Source organism: Adiantum capillus-veneris, chromosome 25, assembly GCF_014529385.1.
Source record: "Adiantum capillus-veneris isolate H3 chromosome 25, ASM1452938v2, whole genome shotgun sequence".
NCBI classification, from domain to species: Eukaryota; Viridiplantae; Streptophyta; class Polypodiopsida; order Polypodiales; family Pteridaceae; genus Adiantum; species Adiantum capillus-veneris.
Window position 1 is genome coordinate 32,571,713 of NC_140955.1, and position 5,465 is coordinate 32,577,177.

General features: G+C 43.3%; 1 pseudogene; it reads left to right on the forward strand.

Annotated features, from left to right (window-relative positions):
- The first annotated feature begins 4,051 nt into the window (after positions 1-4,051).
- On the forward strand, positions 4,052-4,454 carry LOC147424673 (large ribosomal subunit protein uL29 pseudogene; annotated as a pseudogene).
- The last annotated feature ends 1,011 nt before the right edge of the window (positions 4,455-5,465 follow it).

The window sequence follows — 5,465 nt, forward strand, 5'->3', positions numbered from 1 at the left end:
GCAAAGTCAGCTGCACCATGTCCGTACTTTTCCATTGTTGAATTAAGGTTCTCCCAAAAAATAACTTGAGTCTTTGCATCCTCCTCTTTAGTTTCACATATAGCAATTATTTGTAGTGATCGTATGCTGCAAGATATTCAACATAAACATTTTCACACATCTTCTTTTATTTAATGATAAAAAAATACGAGATATTTAAATACTTAAAGATTACCTTGGATCATAAAATGAGCATGACATTGTTGCCCATCCATCTATTCTATGGGTAAAATCAAAATGTACCCACACATTTCTCAAGTCACCAGTTTCAGTTCTTTTCATCCGATTTACTAGATCAATCCCAGAATCTGGTCCTTTAGTGGACATTTTAAATAGGAAGCACTTGTCATCCTCTTCACCCTATCCAGGAAATCTTCTCCCATGGAAAAAAGGAAACATGCACTTTTTTTGAAGCAATAAAATATTATCATATCCATCCCCAATAACAACACCTTGACTCTTTCTCTCCTTTGAAACAATTGAAGAAAACCTACATGATGCATCACAAGAAAGCTAAATTTATAATAGTTAAAAAATTAACAAATTCAAGGAACAAAATTGAGTTTCTCTTACCCTTTGGTTTGAACTAGTGGCATCATTTCTTCCAAAAAATCATTGAATTGTACATCGGATGTAACTTCAACTTCCTCACCAATCAAGGAGTGAAGCACAAGTTGTTGAGCCACCAACATTTGAATTTTTCTTGGGTCACCCTTTTCTATTTTTAGTACTGCACCTACCAGTTTCCGCACTCTTGAAATAGCAGCCCTAGAGGTTCCTACCTTAACATTATGACAATGTTTACCAACATGTATTGCCAGCGCGACATTGTACCATCTCTAGGCAAAACATAATAGATTTTGCAGGGACAAGCAGCAACACAAGTAACAACCTTCTGACAATAATGACAAGTTATTGTTATATTCTCTTCGATTGCAAGGTAGTCCTTTTTGACCTATCTGTCCAAATATCCATGAAAATCTCTAATATTAAATTCTAGTTCCTTAATATAATGAGGACACGTTGAATAATTGCACTGCATGCATCCCAAACAGTGGCTTAGACGAATTGTGCATGCTATTGCCATGGTTGTCACAGATGGGCGAGTCCACAAGTGACCATCAAAGCGTTGTTCCATCCCTGTCATTCGTTTTGTTTAATCCTCAGTCGCAGGTAGCTCAAAACACAAATTTCCATCATAATGTTGTGGAAGTTTAGCAACTTGCAAAGGAGCTCCACATAATGTTAACAGATCATTTAACTTTTTTGCCCGTGGATTTTGTTGAATCCAAATGACGATTGATTGAGTTTTGAGCTGTCCTATATCGTCACCACTACTTTCAAGATGCACAATGCTTAAAACATCTTCAGATATCTCTTTGTCATTTCCTTTCTCATTGTCAGATACCTGTATAAATGGGGGAATTTCAAACTCCGAGCAATCATAAAAATGAGCAAAACCCAACAAGATACTTATGAACTTAAATCATAATAGGAAGCATTTAGCATCAAACTACATATTATCTATCTATCATTGTCCCTAAACACCTCCCCCAAAGCACGGCCCCTGGTCATAGATAATCAAGCCATGGTAGATGCTTGGGCAAGTATATGTGTGTGTGTGTGTGTGTGTGTGTGTGTGAAGGTGAGTGCCGCATCAGTCCATCTACCAATTCACTTAGTTATCAATGGCCCGGCTTGAAGAAATAGAAGAGTGCCACATTTTTTGTGAATGCTACAGGAAGGTTTTGATCTACTACAAAAGTGAACGCAGAGGCCCTCCAACAGTAGCGACACAAGCGCACATACAATGCGTGCGATCAAAAGGTTCAATGAGCTGGATGGAGTAAAATCCACGGTAATTCGATCGACACATTCACCATCGTCAACATCTCTACCTTCTCGACCGTAGGATAATCAGCCATGCCCACAAGGCTTCAACATCTTCCCCTCCCTTCACGTGCGACTCTGACAAGATTGTGATCCCCTTATATGCAACAACTAGGATCCACTCCTTAGCTTCCTTTAACATGTATGTTGTCCTCATGCTGGAGCCTCTCCACTACCTTGTAGATTTGTCCCACCCCTATTAAGTTTTACTCTATTTTGTAAAATTTGAACAAAGTGAAATCCTACTACGCACTTGTCTGAGGACCCCACAGGGTACCCCCCTCCAAGCGGTGACTAGGTTGTTGACTGCTACAACATACAGCTTTGAAACAACATTGTTGGCTAGGAAAGGCAAATATGAGTGTCTCCATTCATTGGATTTGGTTGGCAAGCCACGTCTATAAGTGATATGGGCGCAGAGTAAAGGGATCAACAAATGCTCCTCAATCTACAAGACAAGCGGGATCCAGGATGTTGGATCGCCACAATAGGGGGCCAAGACTTTTATACGTATGACCTCGCATCATTCTTAGGGTCACGTGCTAGCCTAGGTGGTTAAGATAGAGTGCCTTGAGGTATGACGTCCAGGGATCGAAGGGCATCTGGTAGGGGAAGCGCTAGTATTTTTGCAAGACTAAGTTCGATCAACGACAAATTAAACCTCCACCATTAATGCCTTCACGTGTCATATAGCGACAAGGTTGGGCAAGAAAAGGCTAGAAGCCTGTTGGAGTTACACTAGCTAAGGCAAGAAGGTCAACTATAGTCATTTTCATCAACAACCAGATAAAGGAGTCCGTGTCAGAGTGGACTCTTTCTGAGAATTTTTTGAGTCCTCTTTTTGAGTTTTCAAGGCGAGTTGCGGAGATGAGACCCTTATCAATGAGGGCTTCATGGGCACGAGCCGGGGAGGTGATGAAGATCATGCAGATAATGCTGACATGAAGGGTGAAGATAGGGCCTACATGATTGTGAAGGCACATGGAAGGAGGGATTTGGAAAGAATGAAGATGAAGTCCTCTCTCTCTCTCTCTCTCTCTCTCTCTCTCTCTCTCTCTCTCTCTCTCTCTCTCTCTCTCTCTCTCTCTCTCTCTCTCTCTCTCTCTCTCTCTCTCTTATATAAGCATAGAGCTTAAAAAGGAAAAGTGATTACCTTACTAATAGGCGAGTTCTGACAAAACCGTATAGAAAGAGTGTCAATATGCAATATTTAACAGCTCTATTATTATTGTTGCATCTCTCAAGAGAAGTCATCAATGCGAAGAATGCATGCCCACACATTCTTGGCCATCAAGAACGACGACGACACCGCTCTACTGCACTTAAGCTGAAATTGACAAATGCTGGCAGGAAGGCAAGCTCCTTGTTGAGGGAGCCTAATTATTTGGAAGTAGCCTTGCGGCGTTTAGCCAAGCAGTCGGGAGCATCAATCAAAGTACAACTTGTTTTGCAATACACAAGGGCCATGAGTTTTGTCGCCGGCCATGGCTACAGCTGCATGATGGTTAAGCTTGACGAGCGCACGGCTACATCTCTCTCTCTCTCTCTCTCTAAAAAAAACTCTCTGAAGGAGTCCATGCCGGCGTGGACTCCTTCAGAGAGTTTTTTTTTTTATAGAGAGAGAGAGAGAGAGAGCTCTTACGAAATCTTGCCTTCGTCGACAGCAGACCTTTGCAGCTCGCGGTATCTGCAGAAATGGCCAACATCAAGGTGCATGAATTGCGAGCCAAGAGTAAGGGGGAGCTGCAGACTCAGCTCAAGGACCTAAAAGCAGAGCTTTCTCTGTTGAGATTATCCAAGGTGACTGGAAGAGCACCCAACAAGCTATCCAAAATCTCTCTCTCTCTCTCTCTCTCTCTCTCTCTCTCTCTCTCTCTCTCTCTCTCTCTCTCTCTCTCTCTAAAAAAAAAACTCTCTGAAGGAGTCCACGCCGGTGTGGACTCCTTCAGAGAGTTTTTTTTTTAGAGAGAGAGAGAGAGAGAGAGAGAGAGAGCTCTTACGAAATCTTGCCTTCGTCAACAGCAGACCTTTGCAGCTCGCGGTATCTGCAGAAATGAGGTCGCTTCCTCTTGCTCATGGGCTGCTACTCGTGAAGGCTACTCTAAGGTCATTGCTCATTAAAATGGCCAAGATCAAGGTGCATGAATTGCGAGCCAAGAGCAAGGGGGAGCTGCAGACTCAACTCAAGGACCTAAAAGCAGAGCCTGCTCTGTTGAGAGTATCCAAGGTGATTGGAGGAGCACCCAACAAGCTATTCAAAATCAAGGTAGTCAGGCTGTCAGTAGCGCAAGTGTTGACAGTACTTTCACAAAATCAAAAGGCAGCTCTTCGCACCGCCTACAAGAACAAGTGGTTGCCATTGGACCTGCACCCCGTGCCATTCGGCGGCGGCTAACCAAACATCAGGCTGGTTTAAAGACATTGAAGCAGAAGAAGAAAGAGACCTATTTCCCAAAGTGAAAATATGCTTTGAAGGCTTGATGAGATGTTATTTTGTGCGGAAGATTGTTTTTGATACTAGCCAAGAGAGAATGGCTAGGGTTTTGTAAGTAGATAGCTGATTTAGGCTTATTTCAACATTGGGTCTTTCATGTCAAAAGGAGAGAGAGAGAGAGAGAGAGAGAGAGAGAGAGAGAGAGAGAGAGAGAGAGAGAGAGAGAGAGAGAGAGAGAGAGAGAGAGAGAGAGAGAGAGAGATCACGGGTTCGTCTTCCGTGACTACTGTCAAGCTTGTTCTGCAGTACATGAGGGCGATGATCTTCCTCGCCGGCCATGGAAGCAGCTGCGTGACGGTTGAGCTTGACGAGCGCGCAATTGCATATCACTCTCTGATCTCTCTCTCTCTCTCTCTCTAAAACTCTCTGTATGAGTCCGCGCCGGCGTGGACTCCTTGAGAGAGTTTTTTTCTTTTGAGAGAGAGAGAGAGAGGGGGAGAGATCATGGGTTCGTCTTCCATAATTACTTTCAAGCTTAAACTAAACTGGCATTCTGGCGAAGAAGCATTTTTCTTCAACAGCATATAAAATGCTCACAACGTGTGCAATATGGGCTCAAATCATTTCATTCTACCGACAAAGAACTCATTAGGATTCTCTCCCACATCCAATGTCATTGGAATGCCCTTGTGCACCAGCTAGACGGCTGGCTTGCCTGGAATGTTGTCAACCCTCCTCAACGGAGAGTTTCACAATGTCAACGGTCCTGACTTCTCCACTCGGCATCGAGTTCCACGGAAGGGTGTGCATGCAAACTTGACCCTCAATAGGCTAGCTAATTAGCTTCTATGGCGGCTTGGCGTTATTCGAGTTATGAGCTCTCTCTCTCTCTCTCTCTCTCACACACACACACACACACACACACACACACTTAGTAAGTGCCTCTCTCTTTCACCTCTCACATCCTTAGCCTCTTTCATAGAATTAACTCTCTCAAGAAGTCCGCGCCAACACAGACTACTTCAAGGAGTTTTTTTTTAAAGAGAGAGTCAGTTCACATGCTTATAATCATCGGCACCCTCTCAGTGCCTACGTCATCGCT